The 23,447-nt window shown below is 37.7% G+C and overlaps 1 pseudogene; it reads left to right on the plus strand.

Annotated features, from left to right (window-relative positions):
* The first annotated feature begins 11,134 nt into the window (after positions 1 to 11,134).
* Positions 11,135 to 11,904, plus strand: LOC140498319 (large ribosomal subunit protein uL30 pseudogene; annotated as a pseudogene).
* The last annotated feature ends 11,543 nt before the right edge of the window (positions 11,905 to 23,447 follow it).

Consider the following 23,447-nt stretch of genomic DNA (forward strand, 5'->3'; position numbering starts at 1 on the left):
ATCAATGACCAAAGGATATAAATAGGCAGTTTTCAGACCAAAAAATCAAAGCTTTCTATAGTCAGACAAAAATCTTTGAAATCACTATTAACTAGAGAAATGCAAGTAAAAACAACTCTGAAGTATTATCTCACACCTGTCAGATTGGCTAATATGACAGAAGAAAGAAAATGATAAATGTTGGAGGGAATTGAGACACTAATGCATTGTCGGTGGAGTTGTGAACTGATCCAACAATTCTAGAAAGTAATTTGGAGCTATGCCCAAAGAACTATAAAATTGTGTATACACTTTGACCCAGCAATAGACTACTATATATAATAGACTACTAGATCTATATCCCAAAGAGAGTTTTTAAAAGGGTGAGAGGGAGACCTGTTTGTACAAAAATATTTATAGTAATTCTTTGTGTGGTGACAAAGAATTGGAAATTGAGGGAAGGCCCATCAGTTGGGCAATGACTGAACAAGTTGTGGCATATTATTGTGATGGAATACTACTATGCTATAAGAAATGACAAACAGGAGAATTTCAGAAAAACCTGGAAAAACTATGAACTGATGCAGAATAAAGTGAGAGGAACCCAGATAACATTTTATACAGTAATAGCAGTATTGTATTATAAATAACTGAATAACTTAGCTATTCTCAGCAATACAATGATCCAAACAATTCCAAAGGGCTTGTGATGAAAAATATGATCTGCCTCCAGAGAAGGAACTGATGGCATCTGAACACAGACCAAAGCATACTACTTTCACTTTCATTCATCCTTTCTTTTTTCTTTCTATTTTCTTAATTTTTTTTTTTGGTTTAAATTTTCTTCCACAAAATGACTAACGAATAAATATGTTTTACATGACTACACATATATAACCTATATCAGATGCTTACAGTCTTAGAGAGAGGTAACAGGACAAAAGGAAAAACGGAATTTGGAATTTAATATTTACAGCAGATCTTTTTGTGGTAGCAAAGAATTGGAAACCAAGGGGTGCCCATCAATTGGGGAAAGGCTAAAAAAATAATGGTGTGAGTGTGTGTGTGTGTGTGTGTATAAATTCCAAAGGACTCATGATAAAACATGCCACCCATCTCCATACCCCCTTTCTCTCTTTGTTCCTCCTTCTTTCCTCCCTCCCTCCCTCCCTCCCTCCCTCTCTCTCTCTCTCTCTCTCTCTCTCTCTCTCTCTGTCCCCTTCCCTTCTTCCAGTCAACTAAGTAACAATTTCTTTTGCATGATTACACATATTGCAATGGGTTTTGTTTTTTTATTGCCTTCTCAATGTGGGGGAAGGAAAAAAGGAAAGAATTTGGAACCAAAAGTAAAAGTAAAAATTTTTTAAAAGATAAAAACAATTTATGGTATTTGAAGATGATGGAATGCTATTGTGCTGCAAGAAACAATGAATGAGTGATTTCAGAAAAGCCTTTGGAACGCAGGTATGAACCAATGTAAAGTTAAGTGAGTAAACCAGGAGAACCATCTATGTGATAATAACAATGTTGTAAAGATGAACAAATTTGAAAGACTTAGTAGCTATACAATTACCAATCACAACTTCAAAGGACTCATGATCAAAAGTGCTATCCACTTGGAGTTAGAGAACTGATGGACTCAGAGTGCAGAGTGAAGATGCTTTCTTCTGATTTGGTTTGGGCAGGAGGGGAGAGGGAGGGTGTGGGGGAACATAACCAACGTGGGCATTTGTTTTGCTTGATTATGTTCACAACTCTATTTCTTACCTTCTCAAAGGGGGAGATGGGAGAGAAAGAATTCAGAACTGAACATTTAAAAATTGAATTGATTTCTTGAGACAGCATTGTAGAAAATACAAAGTCAATACTCTCTCTTTTAGAATTTTCTCAAAGTCTCATTTCTCTTTCTTACTTCTATGCAACCTTTCTGGGCTGACTCATGACTGAAAGTATTTCTTCCCTTCCCACCTCTGCCCCCTGCTGGAGAAAGAGAATCCTCAAAGAAAGATGTTGAAGAATGAAACTGGAATTCCATCCATGAATCAGGTCATAGGCCATAGAATGTTTACTTTGGAAGGCCGGGGAATGTTTCCATTTACAGACTGGTTCAGAGGAAGTTGAAATGACTTGCCTAGTGTCACATAGTTAATAATTTCTATTTTACCTTCTTATTTTATATATTCCTGTGCTTATTTTGTTTCACTTAAATTTTAGGATGATGAGACAAGCAACAACTGCCCCATCACCTCCTTAATATCCTAGTAGCACTAACCTCAGTATAAATCTCTAAAAATAAGGGACAAGGCTAAGGTAGAATGGAGCCAGGCCCAGTATCATGGAAGTGCAAGTCTTTTAACATTAATTTAGTTGATAAAATATTAAATTTCAGAATCTATGTGAGAGAATCAAAATATAATATGATGGGTAATTTCAACTGATTTATCGAAGATAATTTTAAACATTCATTATCTTTTTATTTTATGGACTTTAGATCTGAAAATAATTAAAAATAAATGCATTTTGCTTTTGTTTTTTTCTCTTTTAGACCTATGATTTTATTGGTGTGAGGTACAACCTCCTCTAAAAGATCTGGAACTGAAAGTCTTAGAGGGTTGCCTGGGGTATTAATAATTAATAATTAGGTGGCATGTTCATGCCCTTCTAGCTAGTGTGTATCACAGCCAAAACTTGGAACCCACATCTTTGTAAATTACTCCACTCTGTTAAAATCACACAAACATGTATGTGTGTATGTAGAAGTATAAGTACAAGTATACATCTATTTGTAGATATAGATAGGGATAGGAACTGAATCTATGATTTCATTAAATAAGGAAATCCTGGATAAAGAAGACTCCCTTTATCAATACAGTTTTGCACCTTCTAAAAAATTTAAAATTTTAGAGAATTTTCTAGCCTAGAGCACTGAGGCATTAGGGGAATTACTTGACCAAGACCACACACATACACACCCACACACACATACACACACGCTATATGTTTACATATGTACAGTTATTTAACTTTGAATTTGAAAGAAATTTTTATTTCATGAGGTTTTTCCATGAGTCTCCTTCCTTGACTAAATAGTTCAGGTAAAATGCAATGAGGAGCTGAATTAGAGAGGTAGATGTCAAAGACATTTTAGAAGTAGAGTTAACAACCCAACTACTCTGTAATACACTAGCCTTGCTATTCACTGCACAAGACAGTTCATCTCCTGATTCCATGCATTTTCACTGGCTGCCTCCCATGCCTGGAATTCTTTCTCTACTTCTCTGCTTCCTGGCTTCCCTGCTTTTTCTTCATCTTCTAAAATCCTGTCTTTTACAAGAAGTCTGTTCTGATTTCCCTTAATGCTAGTGACTTCTCTCTTGATTATCTCCAACTTAACCTGAATATACAATATCTTGTTTGTACATAGTTGTCTGAATGTTGTCTTCCCCATTAGATTAAGTTCCTTGAGAGCAGGAACTGTCTTTTGTCTGTCTTTGTGTCCCCAACACTTAGTGCATTGACTGGAACATAATAGGTACATGATAAATGCTTCCTGACTTGCTTGTCTATTTGGCAACTCTTTACATATAGGGAATGAGGAAGAGGGAAGAGAAAAAAATGACCCTGAGTGGTAGAACTGTGGTCAATTAGAATGAGCAGCTGGTTTCTGTAGGAAGGTGATGAGTTTAGTTAGGAATACATGAAGTTTGAGGTATTAATTAGATTTCCATATAGATATATCAAACAGGCAGTCAGAAACATGAACTTTACCTGTGCTAGGGTAGGTGCTACAGCAAACTAATACAATGTTACTAAAATTTCGATATGAGAACTTATACCTCAGAAGTCAGCAAATATAAAAAATTCAGGGACTGAGTTATTGTTTTGTTGATTGTGCAGTCTTAAGAAAGTAGTAGATAAAATGTGAATAATGAAGATTAAACTTTAAAATGTGTTTAAATAAAAACCCCTGTGAACTGGTAAAATAGAAGAAACACCAGGTCCAAAAGTGGGGCCTGAAATGAACTAGAGTCTGATCACAGTTTACAAAGATTATAACTGCATTTATTTCCTGAAAAGGAGTTTGCAGGCTGGAGTGGTGAGACAAGGTTCACATCTGCCAGGAGAGGAGTTGGAAAGGGTGAGGTATTTATACATTTTATGAAGTATTTAGGATTTATGGCTATTTGGATTAAGGAAGAATTGGGAAATCAGGCAGGAAGTGGGGGTCTAGGGAGAAAATATCTGCAAATACAATAAATCAGAAAGCAGGATGTTTGCTGCTCTTTAGATGAGTTAGGAGCTAAGATGTCTGCTTCCCCTTAAATAAGTCAAAAATTAAAAATGTTTGCTTTTCTCTCTGAGCTGGTCAAGGCTGGTTTCAGCAGTTGCAGGCATCTCCAAATTCAGCTAAAGATTACTTCGTAAAGGATCCAACAGGTATGTCAAACAGCCCTGGGCATCAGAGGTCCTCCTGATTGGCTACTTGTTGTGCTATTCCATTGTCTGGTTCCCCCGTGAAAAAAGAAAGCTCTAGCATATTTAATGGGGGTTAGCACAAGCATTACAGAGCCCATGTTCACAAGTGTATCAGGCTTACTTTTTTTTTTGAGAACCTTGCAGTGAGGGGAGGGAAAGATTGAATATCTTTTAAAATTTTTATTCATTTTGAACTTAAATACAAACAGATCCCCCAAAAAGCACAGCACAACAAAAAAAGATCAATATGAAACAATGAATCTCCATTTCATAATATTTACTTTAAAAAGACTATGTAATAAATACTACACATGATTTTCAAAGCTACCCTGCTTATCTGTGCTTGCTTCTGAGTTATTCTCTGCTGTTCACTTTTAATTTTTTTTCTCCCTCCCCACCACACACTAGAGAAGACCACTATGAGACACAGATATATTAAAGAAAAACGAAGTGGGGGTAATGGGGAGAGTAAAATACTAAAGAAACTAGGAAGGAAATGAGATTAAGAAGAGAGCTGTGTATTGAGGGAAATTAGATAGGGGAAAAGACACTTCTCTAGACTAAAATAAAGAAAAGTTAATGTATGAAATGGGGCAGCTAAGTGATGCAGTGGATAGAGCACTGGGTTTGCAATTAGGAAGACTCAAGTTCAAATCCAACCTCAGAAACTTCCTAGCTTTGTGACCTTGGGCAAATCACTTAACCTCTGTCACTGGAGAAGGGAATGGCAAATGACTCCATTATCTTTGCCAAGATAATCCTATGGACAGAAGTTTACCGGGTCATGAAGTCAGACATAATTGAAACAAGACTGAATGACATATGAAAGTGAAATAAACAAACATGAAATCAACATACACAATGACTACCATAATACAAATGGAATGACACTCAAAACTGATCAGGGTGGGTTCAGTGGATAGGAAGCACCCTGCATCTTGAGTGTGGTATAGGTCAGGGAAGAGGAACCTATGGCCTGAGAACTCATATGGCCCTCAAGGTCCTCAACTGTAGCCTTTTGACTGAATCCAAACTTTATAGAACAAATCCCCTTAATAAAAGGATTTATTCTGTAAACTTGGACTCAAAAGGCCACACCCAAAGATCTAAAAGGCCACATGTGGCCTTGAAGCCACAGGTTCCCCACTCCTGTTCTAGGTAAAGTCTCTCCAAGTCAGGCCAGAGCAGTACTTTTTGTATGAAATTGAGTTCTTTGAGAACAAGGTCAGCAATTGGATCTTGCACAGGTGTCAACCAATGGTTTAGCACTTAGGTGTTAAACAACAGATAAAGCCAAATTAGGGAATTCTGCCAGCTGAGTTCAGGAAGAGTTTAGTACACGTCTGTTTAAAGGGACCCTTTGTTTAACCTGTTTTCCCTTAAATAGTTCCACAGAATTCTTTGCCTTTTAGAGATAGGGACAGAATGGGTTTTGAGAAGTATGGGACTGAACTAGATAGGAATGAGAGTATGGGAGGAGATAGCTGGGCAAGATATGAATGATAAGAATGAAGGATGTTGGAGGTAGAGACTGGAGTGGGTTTGGCATGGATTAGATGTTGAATAGAAAGAATAATGTTACTGGAGGAATAATGTTCCATAGAGCTAAGTAGATTAAAGGTTCCAACTGGAATGTTGGCATGAAGTTATCCCTGCAAGGTACATCCTCCAAATCTGTCCTGCTGGTTCCCCTTGATCTAGCATTTCCTACTCCCTTTCTGATGATTTATATCAATATAATTTCCCCTTGCTTGCTGATTTTTATCTTCTACAAAAACAGCAAAATGAAGCAACTGGGGTCCATTAGAATAAGCTTTGTTGCTACTCATTAAATGCTGTTTAAACATTTAAAGTTTGAAGTCCAACACAAAACCCTGTTCAAAACACACAGGGACATGGAAAATAGCTGCTATAAAAGTATGTAATATATAACCTGATTGCTGCCATGGTGTAGTGTAATAGGCTAACTATACCTTATAAGTCCACTATTTTTCTCTCACTAGAAAGCCCAACCCTGAGCTCACCTGATTCACTCCTCAAGTTTCTAAGTGTCACTGCTACTTATTCCGTGGAGTTTCCAAACCCTTGTGTCTCCTTCAGGCAGCACTACACCCATTCTGTTGTCTAATCACAGCTCATTAGCTTCTTCAAGATTTCGACAAGATCTACTATGTAGCATTGAAGACAAGGGCAGTGAGGAGGATAGAGCACTAGGCCTGGAGTTAGGAAGACTCATCAGCCTGAGTTCAAATTTGACATCTGACACTAGCTGTGCGACCCTGGACAAGTTGCTTAATCCTATTTGCCTTAGTTCTTCATCTGTAAAATGAACTGGAGGAGGAAATGGCAGACCACTCCAATATCTTTACCAAGAAAACCCCAAATGAGGTGTGACGTTTAAAAAAGAGACATAATTTCTGAGTAGTTTAATAATTTTATGAACAAGGCCAGTAGGTTATCAATAAAAGGTCATTTGACCAACAATCATGGTGGGCAGGCTTACAGTTTATATACCCTTTGGAAGTCTAGGTGTTCAATGTGGGACTAAGAGTGACATCATGGCGAAAATATCTCTATGCTCAGACCACCTGCAGCCTTGGGCTATCTAGATAAAAGGATCTCTCTCCATTCAAACTTGAGTAGAAGAACACAATGGGCTTCCCCATGTTAGATTAAATTCCTTGTAAATTTGGGTGGGGGTCTGATTAAGATTCAGGAAAGTTAATTCAATCTTGTTATCAGTAATGTTCTTCAAAAGACTGAATTTTTTAAAATCAAAAATTTGCTAAAAGAGGAGAACTCTGCATCTCCCTAAGATATTGATTATTAACAATCATTTCTCTCAGAAGTCACAAAAGAGTCAGACATGACTAAAATGACTGAACAAATTGCAGACGATCCTACAGTGGAAAGAGGGCTAGAGTAGGAATCAAGAGACCTCAATTTAAGTCCCAGTTTTGACGTTAGGGAGCTGTGTGCTCTTGGGAAGTTATTTTCCCTCTCTTAGTTTCTATGTCTTTATAAAATAGGGATAATTTTACCTGTGGGACCTATTTCACTGGTTTCTTGTGTGACTCAAATGAGATAATATATAAAAGCACATCGATACTTCATAGTACTATATAGATGTTAGTTTTTACTGTTATTCATGTCATTCCTCTCATCTTTTCTGATGAAACTCAGATACAAATGGTCATGGGGTGAATTACCTTTTTGTTATTATTCTTTTATGTTCATATGTACTGCAGACTATTATAGTGTTGGATAAAATAACTGCTTTTTGTAACTGGAAATTTTGAAATGACCCAAGATTTTTTTTATAATTACCAAGTTTTAATTTCTTTGGAACTGGGAATTTTTGTCATTGGAAAGGGTTGAGATGTCAGCTTATTGGAAGCATCATTAAGAGAACTCTAGCAGCTGATACAACAATGGAGATAATATGCACCTCAGCCCGATTTGACAGGGTTTAGAATTTTTTTCTGCTTTGTTTATATATTTTTTAAAAATTTTGTTCCACATAACTTGGAGAGTACGCATATTTAATATGGTGACTTATTTGAAAACATTGTTTTAAAGTTTTTTATGAAGTCTCTGTTGGGGCAGTTGTTAGCCACAGTTCTGCCTCTGATTACGGGAAGCTTCTGATATCATTTATTTGTTGAATTTTCAAAAACATTTTGATGTTTATATTTGTGTTGTTGTCCATTTGTATCTGACTCTGTGACCCCACTTGGAGATTTTTTGGCAAAGATACTGGAGTGGCTTGTCATTTCCTTGTCGAGCTCATTTTACAGATACAAAAACTGAGGCAAACAGGGTAAATGACTTGCCCAGGGTCACATAGGTAGGAAGTCTCTAAGTTTACATTTTAACTCGGATCTTCCTGACTCTAGACTTGGCATTTTATCCACTGAATCACCTAGCTGCCCATCTGTAATATACGGATTTATCATCTATTATGAAAGTTGACAAAGTTCTAATGTATAATTCTAGCCACCAGATCGTGTTTTGTTATTTAATAAGGTGACAATTTGTACCCTGCAGTGATGTATTACCCAGTTTCCACCTTTTTCTTAAATAATCTACACTGACAATTACCTCATGCTAGATTGTCATTGTAAATGTCTTCATTTCTATAGGAAAATCTTCAAGGCCTGGTGCTTTTTTTTTTTTTTTTTTTGTCAACATGCTGTTGGATGAATTAATATGGGTATTTTGATTCTGTTCTTACATTTTATACATTTCATGGGCTTCATCCAAAGATATGTTACTTTTGGTTACATTTGATAAACCTAATGATGTTCATTTATTGTCAGTCTTTTCTGTAGACTGGTAAAATTATGTCTACTTATTCTTAAAAAAAAACCTTTTATGGAAGTTTTAACCTGTTTAAGAGACTATATTATTCTTTTTATTATTATTAGTCTTTGACATGGAAGCTTTGGTTTTGGCTATGATATTCCTGGGAGTTTTCATTTTGTGATTTCTTTCTGGAAGTGAATTCTTTATATTTTCACTTTGTCCTCTTCTTCTAATATGTCTGGGTATATCTTTTATGATTTCTTGAAATAGGATATCAAGGTCCTTTTTTGTAATCTTTCATTTGGCTTTCAGGGAATCCAATAATTTTTCCATTTTCTCTCCTTGATCTTTTTTCTAGGTCAGTTGTTTTTTTATATGAAACACCTTACATTCTTCTATTTTGTAAATCTCTTGACTTCAATATTTCTTGTCATCTCATGGATTCACTAATATCTGTTTGGTCCATTCTAATTTTCAAGAAATCTGATGAGCTGTATAAGGTTTTCTACCTCTCATACAAAGCTATTAATTCTCTTTCCAAGTCTCTACTCCAAAGCTCTTGTTTCTCTTCCAATCTTTCCCTCTATTGCTCTTATTTCATTTATATAATTTTTAACTATTTAACTCATTTCTTTTCTTCTGGGAATTCTAATTGATCTTGTAGAGAAGATGTATTCTTCTTTGAGGCTTTGCTTTTAGTTAATTTGGAGTTATTTTCTTCTTTTGGTTTGTGTCTCAGGCATTCCTGGCATCATAAGAAGTCTATATATTTGGTTGCCAATGTTTGCTGCGAGGGTGCATCCATGAAGTTTTATTGCATTTAGGTAAATGGAAGGTAGTATTGGTGATGAGAAGGTCATGAGATGCATGTCTTCAGTAGTAAGTGACCATTGCTATTGCTGTTTCCAATTCCATTCCTCCCTAGGACTCCCTTCTAAGTCTGGTAGTCTGAGCCTACTGTAGTATTAAAATCATCCAGAATTATAAGCTTGGCTTCTTTTGGCATATTGATGATAAGTGTCTCCATAAGGGTATGACAACTTCAGAAGAAATGCCAGGAGCAGAGCAGAGGTCTGTACACAACATTTGTAGATCTGATCGAGGTTGATACTGTTAGTTGTGAGGGATTATGGAAAATTATGTCAAAATTTGGTTGCCTGGAGAAGTTCAGCATCATTGTACATCAGTTTCATGATGGACAAGTTTTCGTGACTTTCCAGTCACCCATGGAGTGAAACAAGGCTGTGTGTTTGCTCCCAGGCTTTTTGGCATGATATTTTCAGGCATGTTGACAAATGCTTTCAATGAGGATGAACATGGTGTCAAGGTCATCTGCTGCACTGATGGTAAATTCTTCAACCTGAAAAGACTAGAAGTCAAGACCAAAGTGGGGGGAATGTGAGTAAAATGTCTGTTTTTTGTAACCAGACTACTGTTATTCAAATTTATTGTTTGTAGGCTCAATAAAAGTGTCTTTAAGACAATTCCAGTAACAGACAGAATTATAGAGAAGACACGTATTTCATCCTGCTTCCATGTTTTTCATTTTATTTTCTGGATGTCAGTATTTTGAAAGCTTTTCATTCAGTGAGTATTTGGTATGTCAGCATTTATTAAAAGCATTGTTCTTAAATCTGTTTTGGATCAATGTTATGTCTGTCATGATGCTCCAATCCAGTAAAGTTTATATGCTAGACTCTCCAGGATATTTGTGGGGTTGCTTTTGCAGGACAAGGATTTGTCATCTCTTTACAAAAGATAACAAGCTTCTTGTGCCTAATTCTAATGACCTGATTGTATTCCAGGTATCTTGTAGATACTAAATGTTTACAGCCTACAGTGATATGTTGCACAATTTCCTCTATTTCACTGAATCACTGTATCAATCATCAAGCCTATGTTCCTTAAGGACAACCTTTCAGTAATAGCAGTGACCTGATCCTGCATTGCTATTGTAAGTCTGTTTCTCAAAACACATACGCATGACTCAACCATTTTTTGACACCTTGTTGACATGATGTCAATTGAATTCATGTGGATATTGTTGATGAAGTTCCTTTTGATTCCACTCTTGGATTTTAACCATTTTGTAGGTTATGTGTGGAGATAAGCCACTTACTTTTGTGTTCAACAAAGCATTTTCTTCTGCTTTGGGAATTGAGGTCTGTTTGTTCCAAAAATATATCTGTAAATTTTTAACCTATCTGTCATGTGCTCTGAGAAGATCTTCCTCTTGGATGAGGAAGTATTCCTCTTTCTATAGCTGTCTGGGGACAATGAACCCTGTGTTTCATCAATAGTGTACACATTTATATTTGTACACCTGTTTGATCAGTTGTTATCCATCTTACATTCTTATAAGTATACATTAAAACTGGTATCACAGCCTGCTCTTTTTCCAGCTGGAATCATGGCAGGCATAGAAGAAAAGAAGAAGCTACCATCTGTTCCAGAATCCCTTCTGAAAAAGCAAAAGGCTTTCACAATACTGAAGGCCAAATGCTTCAAGAAGATAATAGCTATAAAAAAACTCCACAAAACAAAGAGAAAAGTTATCTACGAAAAAGCTAAAGCCTACCATGAGGAATACAGACAGGTCTACTGAAATGAAATCTGTTGGCTAGAATGGCATAAAAAGCTGACAACTATAATGTACCTGCTGAACCCAACTTAGCTTTTGTGATCAGAATCAGAGATAGCAATGGTGTTAGCCCAATGGTCCAAAAAGTATTTCAGCTTCTTCGTCTTCACCAAATCTTCCCTGGCACTTTTGTTAAGTTTAACAAGGCTTCGATTAACATGCTGAGGAACCATATATTACATGAGATTACCTAAACCTGAAGTCTGAGTGACTTGATTTACAAACGTGGTAATGGCAAGATCAAGAAACAGAGAATTGCCCTGATGGATAATGCCCTTATTGCAAAATCTCTTGGTAAATATGGAATTTTCTACATGGAGGACTTGATCCATGAGATCTACACTGTTGGCAAGCACTTCAAAACTGCCAACAACTTCCTGTGGTTCTTCAAATTATCTTCTCCATGAGGTGAAATGAAGAAAACGACTACACATTTTGTGGAAGGTAGAAATGCTGGCAACAGGGAAGATCAGATCAACAGGCTTACTAGAAGAATGAGCTAAAGGTCTCTACCGTCATTATTTTACTAATCGTCTGTTAATAAAGATGCCTATGGCAAAACAACAACTATAACAACTGGTATCACACAGGTCTTCATTGCTCTAAATGTGTTCTTTCCATTATACTTTGACTTGAGGATGCTGGTCATTCTCTTAATATGCAGAGTTTCTGATTTCCCTTTGATAAGCTCATTAACATGTCTTGCCTGGACATGACCATTATATTTATTTGTAAGTATAGCTTTCATCCATTAGTTTATTTTGGCCTCCAGAATTAAGTGCAAATTCTTTAATCTATCATCTTCCATGGTGGACACTACGAATTTCATACTTGGGAGTTCCAATGAGCTGGGAGTATTCTTTACTTTTTATGTATCACCAAGATACCAGTGGAATATAAGAATTATCTATTCCTTTTCATCACCACATGAGCAGCATATATTCTTTTCTAATTATAATTGTTTTGATTAAACTCTTCACTCCAATTTTTTGTAGTTACTTTTTTTTGCTATTTTTTAAAAATTCTGAATTTAACTAATGCCAAATAAAATGAGCATTTCTATATGCATAGTAGAACAAAAAAAGGATTGTACATAAAATTGGGAACTTTTATTATGTATGGTTTGCTTTTCTTTTCAAATAGTAAATTCAACATATATATTCAAATTTATTCTGCTTTTCTGGTGAGCCTTTATGATCTTCCTTCTGTTGTTTTCTATGCATTCTTCCTCCAATTACTTCAATGACTCTTCCTTCTTCCCTTCTGCTCTATTTTTCTCTCTCCCTCTTTTTTCTTTTCTTTCCTTCCTCCTTCCTTTTCTTTCTTTCTCTTTCCTTTCTTCATATTGTGAGGATTACATGAGATATTTATAAAGCATTTAGTACAGTCCTTGGCACACAGTAGATGCTTAATAAGTGCTCTTTTCTTTCTTTCCCACTCCCACACAATGCAGGGATGGGGGAGAGAACAATTCCTTGTAAAAAATAACAACATCTATCAATTACGTAGCACTTTACTATTCACAGGGCCTTTATATATGTATATGTAACATGCACATATACATACATATATAAATAATTTCATTTGATCCTCACAACAACCTTGTGAGGTAAATGCCATTATGTCTGTTTTACAGATGAGGAGGATGAATCTAGCAAAGGTTAAGTGATTTGCTCATAGCCACAAAGCTAAATATTGGAGGAAGAATTTGAACAGTAGTGTTCTCAACTGCAAGACCAGCGTGCCCATTGTTCTGCCTAGCTGTTTCAACATGCACCATCAAGCAAAACTAATTTTCCTATTGTGTATGACCAAAAATATATGTGTTATTTTGTATCTTGAATCTGTCATTTTTCCGTCAGGAGTCTGTTAGGCAACAAGTATTTATCGAGGGCCAGGCATTGTGGTAAGTTCTGTAGATACCATGAGAGGCAAAAACATGATCCCTGAGCTTAAGAAGGTCCCATTCTAATTGGTGAGACAACAAAAATTATATGTACGAGATACATACTTGTAAATAGAAGGTAAACTTAGAGAAAAGGAAGTAGCATTAGGCCAAGAGAGATCTTCTGCAAAAGATGGATTTTGAGTTATTTCTTGAAGGAATCCAGGAAAGCCAGGAGAAGAAAGTGAGAAAATAGAACCTTCCAGGTAAAAGACATTCTTCAACCACTTGATTTTTCCTCTGTGGATTATTTGGCTAAACTCTTTTGAGTAGTTAGAAATTTCATTCGTGAATCTCTATGATATTCCAAGGCTTGATGTAATCAACATAATGTCATTTATAAAAAGGAGTATTTGAAGGATCTCCTTGTCCTTAGGGAATCTTTCTTTTACTTTGGCTCTGTGTTGGATAGCCTTGAAGATAGTGGCAAGCCCTCCATTTTTAATAAAAATACAATATCAAAGACACAGTTTTCAAAGGATTATACCTTCATGATTTGATGGGAGGGAATGGGTGTATATAAAAAGAGCAGTACCATCTGTAATAACAAAAATCCAGAAACAACCCATGTGTCCAATAGAGAGTAGCTGATATAGTAAATTACTATAGAGAAATATTATAAGAAATGCAAATATGAAGATAATAAAGAAATGAGATACTTTATACGAAGTGATGCAGTGAAGAAACCAAAACCAAAACAATGTACATACTGATTATAATTGTGTGCTATAATAATAATAAAAGTTACCAAAAATAATACTCAGCAGAAAAAATGTTAAAGGATACATGGAAATATACTAGATTTTATTCAGTAGGATTCTGTTAAAATTTATACATGCATTTAAACATTAAAAAAAATTAAACTGTAGTTGATATTTCAAAATTTTAAAATTAATTATAAAACTTCCTTTAAATTTCTTTTTATGGGAGAGGGTCTTATTTAAGTATGCGAATTTTTTTTGATAGTTGCCATTTTTAGCAAAAAAAATTATTCAAAATTAACATACAAAGTTTCTTGTATGATTAGTTTAACCTTGGTTTTTTACCAACTGCAAGACCTTTCCCTTTATACTAAAGTGTTCCTTTTAGTGTTAGACCTTTATATCAATTCAGGTTTAATTCCATGGAATTGGCTGCCTTTCACATATATATGGAAGGTAATAAAAGTAGTAACAATGGCAGAAACTTTCCATTAAAAAGACTTTAGACAAGACTGGAGGATCAACTTAAAATATTCTAGTGTAAGTAAGACTTATGAGTATGACATAAGAAAATCACTCTTCACTTTTCTAATACCACACATATGCACTCTAGATCTTACCTTTGATGAAATAGTTTTCAGTCTTTATTATGCTCCCTATTTGACTCTACTTCCATTTCTCTTGCTTCCTTTCATTCCTGACCCTTTCAACCAGGGGTGTATTGGTAAATGTTTAGCAACAGGCTTTATGGGGGGGGGGGGGGGGGAAGTAGGCAGGATGCTCTTAAATTTAATCTGCATTAACATTTTCTACATCACTCTAAACAATTAAGAAAATAATATATCAACTCCTAATTTGTAGTTTTCAGGTTTCCAAGGTATAAATGCTCACTGAAAAGTTAACAGGTTCTTTAAACAGGTGATAGTTGGCTCCACCCACAACTTGCCTGTCAGCCTCATGTTTTTCCTGCTTACAGTGGGTTCCTGACCTCATTATTAATGTTGAGAGACTCCTGAGGAAAAATCTTTGAAGTGAAGACAAGCAGTCCCACAGCTGTCCACAATCAATCATTTTCTTCAGGTAAAACATGCCTGAAGAACATTTCATATGAAAAACATTTCATACTTGCCCAATGTGTTGATTTTTTTGCTTGATTATACCTTTTGGTTATGAAAGATGACTTTTTTTGTGGGAGGGAGGAAGGGGTAAATGGAACAGTGATAGTGATACCTCCCCAAAGAAGATAAATAAGAAGTAAAAGTGACAATGAATTGTTTAAAAAATACACAGAGTATGCAGAATGTGGTTTTACACACACAGAGACACAGAGACATCATACATACATATATATATACATATATATATGATATATGGGGTATATATATGGTGTGTTCAGGGAGGACCAGTACCAATACCTTTGGTGTGAGGGCTGCAGAGCCCCTTTTGTGACTCTTTCCACCTTTGGTGTCTACCTGTTCCACCTAACTCTCACCTGTGGCTTCAAGAAGCTGCAGCAAGCACAGTGGCCACATCCCGGTAAAAGTTTCCGCAGACGAGTCAAATCAGGTTGAGGGTAACCAAGGGTTCTCAAATCCATTGGTGAATTAGGGGGTGTCTACCCCCAGCATGCAAGGACTTCATCAGGTGGAATGGGTGGATGAGAACCATTTGTTCCAACAGCCATGAAGGCAGATAAAGCAGGTGATGTGGAGCACTTAGAGCTTGGTTAGACACCAAAGATGCCAACGTCAGCCACTGCATCCTGAGCCGTCGCCAGCTGTCTTGACTCTGTCCTGCCACTGGACTGTGATGACTCTGGAGGAGAGAGTGAGGCTGACAACTTCGTGCAGCTCTGCCTCACTTAAATCCAATTTACGCATGAATCAAAAGACATCACCCATACCATTTCACTATGATGCCTCAAAGTCCTGTGGCGATAGGCAAGTGATGAAGCAGCAGGTGCGGATACACTGGGAGCTGTACTCACAACCCTGCACACAGGCAGCCCAGGCCATGGGGTTGTTTCTCAGTGGAAGCAGCAGTGGGACTCGGCAGCCCCCTGGGTGTCTGAGCAGCCTTTTAAGGATCACACTGCTCACCTCCTGGTGTGAGGAAGGGGGCTAGAAAAGGTGCCCTAAACATTGCGTGCTTACGCAACCCTGGTCTGATTACCATGGCAGGCAGGGAATCCCACTATGAGGTCAAAACACAAAAAAATGTACAAAAACATCTGCAAAGATGATTCCACTCACCGTTAGCATGTGGAACGTGTGCACATTAATAGACAGCACAAAATCCAGTAGACCTGAAAGAGCTGCTCTTGTTGCAAGAGATCTCAACAGATATCACATCCAAATAGCAGCCCTGAGTGAAACAAGGTTGGCAAATCAAGGCCAGCTTACTGAAGTTGGAGCTGGATACACCTTTTTCTGGAGTGGCTGCCATGAAGGGGAGCGCCATGAAGCTGGCGTGGGTTTTGCAAACAAAACCAATCTAATCAGCAAGCTGGCACGCCTGCCAAAAGGAGTGAATGACAGACTCATGACAATGTGATTGCCATTCACAGGAAAATGCCATGTCACCATCATCACTGCCTATGCTCCCACCGTGACCAACTCTGATGAAGTCAAACACAAATTTTATGAAGAACTAGAGACCCTTATCATCAATGTGCCAAAAGAGGACAAGCTTATAATTCTGAGTGACTTTAATGCTAGAGTAGGCTCAGACTACCAGACTTGGAAGGGAGTCCTAGGGAGGAATGGAGTTGGAAACAGCAACAGCAATGGTCATTTACTGCTGAAGACTTGTACATCGCATGACCTTCCCATTACCCACACTGTCTTCTGTTTACCTAAATGCAATAAAACTTCATGGATGCACCCTTGTGGCAAACACTGGCATCTAATAGATTATGTGACTGTAAGGAGAAGAGACAGACAAGATATGAGAGTGACAAAGGCAGTGTGTGATGCAGAGTGCTGGACTGATCATAGACTTATCCTTTCTAAGTTAAATATTCTCATTCATCAAAAGTGCCGACTCCAAGGCAAAATGACTACCAAAAGAATTAATGTCAACAAATAGAGCTCTTCTCTGAGCGTGAACAGTTTGCTGCTGACATGGAGGGAAAGTTGAGCCAACACACAGTTGGCAATAGAAGAGCAGAAAAGGAGTCGGCAGCTTTCAGAGATTTGGTGTACAGCACTGCATTGGCTCATCTGGGTCAGAACACTTGCAAACACCAAGACTGGTTTGATGAAAATGATCGGGAAATTCAGAAGCTGCTAAATGAAAAATGAGAACACAGGATTTACCAGCAGGATGGTTCATCCATCTCTAAGAAGGCAGCATTTAATTCCATCAAAAGCAAACTACAAGCAAAGCTTAGAGAGATGCAGGATTCCTGGCTCAGTAAGAAGACAGATGAAATTCAGTTTTGTGCTGATGGTAACAATCCAAAGCACTTTTATGATTCCCTCAAAGCTATTTATGGACCAAAAACCTATGGTGCATCACAACTACTCAGTGCTGATGGAGCCACATTGATTAGAGATAAGGACATGATTCTAGAGAGATGGGCTGAACACTTCCATAGTGTTCTCAACAGACCATCATCAATCAATGCTGAGGCCATTGACCATTTACCTCAGGTTGAAGTCAATCCCTCCTTAGCTGAACTTCCAACTGAAGAAGAGGTTTTGAGGGCCATTAGGCTCCTTTCATATGGCAAAGTATCTGGTACTGATTCTATTCCAGCTGAGATTTACAAGGTAGGGATATTTACAAGGTATTTTGCTCATACAAAAGCTGACTGAAATTTTCCAGGTTATATGGCAAGAGGAGGTTATCCTCCAGGAGTTCAAGGATGCCTCCATTGTCCATCTCTATAAGGATAAAGGGAATAGATAGTCTTGTGACAATCACAGGGGGATCTCTCTCTTAGTCATTGCTGGCAAAATTCTTGCTAGAGTCCTTTTTAATAGGCTGATCCTACACCTGGAAGATGGTTATATACCTGAGAGCCAGTGTGGCTTCAGAAAGGGCCAAGGAACAGTCAATATGGTGTTTGCTGCCCAACAACTCTAGAAGAAATGCCAGGAGCAGAACAGAGGTCTGTACACAATGTTTGACACTATTAGTTGTGAGGGCTTATGGAAAATTATGTCAAAATTTGGTTGCCTGGAGAAGTTCATCAATATTGTACGTCAATTTCATGATGGCATGTTTGACTGGGGTTCTGGATAATGGACAATGCTCTCATGCCTTCTCAGTCACCAATGGAATGAAACAGGACTATGTGCTTGCTCCCATGCTTTTTAGCATGATGTTTTCAGCCATATTGACAAATGCTTTCAATGAGGATGAACACGGCATCAAGGTCAACTACTGTATTGATGGTAAGTTCTTCAGTTTGAAAAGGCTACACAAGCTAAGACCAAAGTGGAGCTAGTGTTGGTGCATGATTTTCTGTTTGCAGATGATTGTGCCCTCAATGCAGCCTCTGAAGCTGAGATGCAACAAAGTATGGATCAATTCTCTGCTGCCTGTGCTAATTTTAGCTTAATAATTAACACCAAAAGAATACCACCGCACCATCCATATGTGGAACCCTTGGTTACAACAAATGGAGAAGTTTTGAATGCTGTAGATAACCTTGGTAGTGTACTTTCCAGGGATGTACACATTGACGATGAAGCTGATGCACACATTACCAGAGCTAGCTCAGTGTTTGGGAGGCTCTGAAGAAAAGTTTGGGAGAGAAGAGGTATTAGACTGACTACCAAATTGAAGGGCTACAGAACCATTTTGCTGACCTCATTGTTGTATGCCTGTGAAACATGGACAGTCTACCAGTGCCATGCCAGGAAACTGAATCACTTCCATTTGAACTATCATAGGAAGATTCTGAGGATCACCTGGCAGGATAAGGTACCAGACTCTGAAGTTCTTGCTCCAGCTGAACTGCCAAGTATTCAAACTATACTTCAGAGGGCGCAACTCTGATGGGCAGGCTACGTTGTTCGAATGCCAAGTGTAGGCTTGCCAAAAAGACGATTTTAGGGAGAACTTGCATGGGGCAGGTGATCACATGGTGGCCAGAAGAAACTATACAAAGACACTCTCAAGGTCTCTCTCAAGAATTTTGGATTTGACTGTGCAACATGGGAGACCCTGGCACAGGACCACGTAGCGTGGCGTGCCCACATGAGGAAGGTACTATGCTCTTTGAGCAAAGCAGAATTGAGACAGCACAAAGTAAATGCAGGATGTGCAGATTTGGGATATTCACCCTAAATATTCACACGGACTATCTGTGCCCAACCTGTGGTAGAGCATTCTGAGCTTACATTGGTCTGATCAGCCACAGTTGGATGCACTGAAATTTCTCTTTACAATGGTGATTTCATTTTGGTCCTCTTAGAAGACAAAGGACAACAACCAACCAACCAACCAACCAATATAATAGATACAATATATAATACATATGTAATATATATAATATAGATGTAATATATTGTGTGTGTATATATATACATATACATATATGTATATATGTATGTCAAATGGTGGCCTTCTCTAGTGTAAGGTGGGGACAGAGGGAAGGAAATAGTTCAGAACTTAAAATGTAAAAAATAAAATGAAACAAAATAAAAATACACAGAACATGGCAGAAGGAAGTTCAGAAAGTTCCCAGACAAGTAGTATGTTAAACATGAAATATGTTTACAAAAATAACCCAAGATGTATCTAGTAAAGATTTGATTTTATATTCAATCAGTACTCTTTTTCCTGTTCTTTGCATGGGGAAATGTTTATGTCTTTTGATATTTGTCAAATTCCTAATAATAAATAGGAAAACAAAAAAATATTCTTCAGCTTCTTTAAAGAGTGTCAATATATTTCTGTTGTGCTGGTAAAGCATCATGGTTTGGCCTGGGAGCAAGATGAGGTTTTGTGGTAGAGTACAGAATGGTTATTCAATGAGTGAAGCTAGAACAGATTATGATCAAGAAAGAAAGCTTGAAAGAGCTTTTGAATGTTTGTGGAGGGCTCATAAGGAAGAAAGAGTGTCTAAATATGGGGCCCTTAGAGTGGATGTTGTATACATGGGCGATAAGGGCAGACAGAGGCAGGTACCCCTGCCTATGTAGTTGGAGAGAAATCATGGAGCCTAAATCCTATACTGTTCTTCATAAAGCAAAATCAGTATGTTAGGAACTGTGATGACCCAGCTCTGGAATTTTTAAATATCTGATTGGCACAATCGAGAGCTCTCAAGAACTTCCATTTGAAAAAGGAGGGAATTTAGAATTTATATAAACACAATTACATAAATTATATAATCATATGAACACAATTTATATAAACCACTTTTTACAGAAGCAAATGACAAATAATCAGAGGTCTACTAATTAATTGGGTCATGTCGATATAATTAAAATGTCAATGGTACCTAAGCTAATTTTCAGATTTATTGTGACAGCAAGGCATTATTTTTCTAGAACTAGAGGAAATAATAATAAAATTCATCAAGAAAAACAACAAATCAAAAAATCTCAGGGGAAATAATGAAAAAAGTAGGCATGGAGTGGGTCTAACAGTACTAGATCTCAAACTATACTATAAAGCAGTAATTATCAAAACTGTTTATTGATTAAAGGCATAAGGTCAGGTAACCAGCTCCAGAAACAATCAAACAGTACATAGACAAAGTCAAAGATATTATTTGATATGGTCCTGGTTTAGGGCAGTCCCCTAGCAGTTTATGTTTAATATTGGGACAAAATACAACATTCATGTGTCATTTACCACTTAGCAAAAAGAGATTAATCTAGACCTAGCAGAAAGATATTCAACAAGGCATTCAGAACTCATCAAGTTGAGGCTCTTTTGCTTGAATTACCCATTGTTTTTCACCAGTCAAACCTCAGACATGGCGTGAAGGTCTTCCTGTCTGTTTTATATTTGGTGGCAATGTTGACAGTCTGACTCTTTGGTACCTTGAGGTAATCAATTCTGGAAGATGGTTTCGATGCATTTTAAGGAAAAACTAATCTAATTTATGTGAGAGAAGGGGCCAGGATATTGTTCCCACCTCATTCCACCCTTTTATGATAAAATCCTTAAGGTCATCTAAGGTAGTATAATCAAATTCAAGTGGAAAAGACCACTGAATTCAAATAGAAAATAATCACTGAAGGCAGCATATTGACTTGGGAAATCACAAATCAGTGCTGTGTTGTATTATATTTTTATTTGTTTTGCTAAACATTTCCTAATTATTTTTTAATCTGGTTCCCAAACTAGGGAATTAAGAGCGGGAGGGGGCTGTGAATTTGACACCTCTTTTCTAAAGGACGTTTCAGCACTTAAATGATTCTAGGATTGTAATTGTTCAGCCTTACCTGATATAGGCAGCACTAAAGAAGGAAATGAAAAGCTAAAACAAAAAGATAGGAGAAATCAAACAGAACAATGTACTGAGGCCAGATCTCTGTGTTCTGTGCACGGTCAACCACTGTACCTCTCTCTCTCCCCTCACCCCCAGGATTGGGAGCCTCTAAAGACCCTGTTACTGCTGGGCCCTGACTCTGTCCTCTCATGCTGGGGCTGGCTAGAATGTCACTGCCTCTGACTGGTCCATCCCAGTTGATGATGTCAAACCTACCAAGATGGCTTAGGAAGCTCCAAAGGATCTTTGCCAATCATTGCAAGATTTGAGCTCCTCTTCTTGTCATCATTGTTTCTAATGAAGGAAATTCTTCCTGCAGCTAGTCAGCCCTCATTGAGGGCCCCGAGAGCTCCTATCTCAAATTCATAAGGCTGCCACCAAGACTAGGAATGTTTAGCTCAGGAATGCCCACTTATCTACGATGGGAGAGCATGACTAAAGTATGAGCTCAATAAAGACCCAGAGAGAGACAGAGACACAGAGAGTAGAATTTTTTCAAAAACGGAGTCAGCAGCCATGCCTGCCCTGGCCCATTTATCCATACCCCACTTTCTAGAGAGAACTCTGGTTCTTGGGAAAAATGAAACATTGTTCTTTCAAGTGCTTTCTGTAATGGTATGCAATGGACATGGTAAAATCATATGATATAATTTCATTTGTCCTCTCAAATGTCAATTCTTTAAAATATCTCAAGCAGTTCCTTCAACCTCGTTGTTAGACACACACACACATACACACACACACACACACACATAAACACACACAAATGTATGAGGATGACTAGGCAATCTGGGGATGTATGTGAAAGAAGGGTATTTGATTCCCCCCACACCCCCACCCATCCCCTCCAGAAGCTCAGAAAATATCTTTATTCCTCATGGCCAGCAGGAAGAAGAGTACTTTAGAGACAAAGATTGTCCCATGGGTACATCCATGGAGTCCCTGCTCAGCAGCCAGTTTAAAGAACTTATGGCCCAAAGGAATGATATCTGCCTGCCTGCTCTGAAGTGGACATTACCAAGAGAATGCTACACAAGCAATAATCTCCCCTTCATGAAATGGCTACCTCATCTACTCTACCTTTTACAACGATTAGGGTATGATCACACAGCATAAAAGTAGTACGCTCATTAAAACAGCAGATGTAATTGTTGTACCCTTCTGTCCTGTTTTATTTGCAACGATCATGTCCAGTGAAAACAAGGAAAGCCTCACCCACAATGAAGGAGATGGTGGACACACCCCAGCAGCTGGTGCTGACCCTGCGGAAAGTGGCATACCTCCTAACACAACCATATCTGCTGAAGAGTAGAAGAGATAGGAGGGGGAAAAAAAAGAAGCTTCTGAGGAGGAATCAGATGAGGAATATCTTTTGTACCATGCTGAATAAAAAGCTGAACTAAAAAAAAAAAAGGCAGGGGGAGGCATGATAGCTTATTGTCCAGTGGCTTGCTCACAATTCTTGGGGCTCACCAGACCCCAAATCCCTGTCCTGCCTGCTACTCTCCTTTGCATGGAGAAATTAGAGGAAATATACAAGACTTGTACATAATAAAAAAAGCACAACTGGGTTGTAATCTGCAAGATTAAAGGGAGTATCCCAATTAGTGAAATCATAAATCTATTGAAGTACAGTGAACTGCATATTTGCAGAGAGGGAGTAATCTCTAGATACTGAAGGTTATAATGCAAACATTTCTCTACATTTCACAGATGGTTGCTATGGTCAAGGTGAGTAGCGAAATCTCCTAATGTATCCCTAGGGCCTTCTTGTCATGTGAGTCTCTGATGTAGGGTTACATATAGAAAATAGATAGTAGATTATTTCACCCCTAGAAATAATGCTACTAATAATTATTATACCTGATTTTTATATAACACTTCAACATTTCATTTGGGTGGGGGTGGAGTAGGGTTTGAAACCCTACTTGAAGCTGGGGCAGT

Source organism: Notamacropus eugenii, chromosome 4 (assembly GCF_028372415.1).
Source record: "Notamacropus eugenii isolate mMacEug1 chromosome 4, mMacEug1.pri_v2, whole genome shotgun sequence".
Classification (NCBI taxonomy): domain Eukaryota; kingdom Metazoa; phylum Chordata; class Mammalia; order Diprotodontia; family Macropodidae; genus Notamacropus; species Notamacropus eugenii.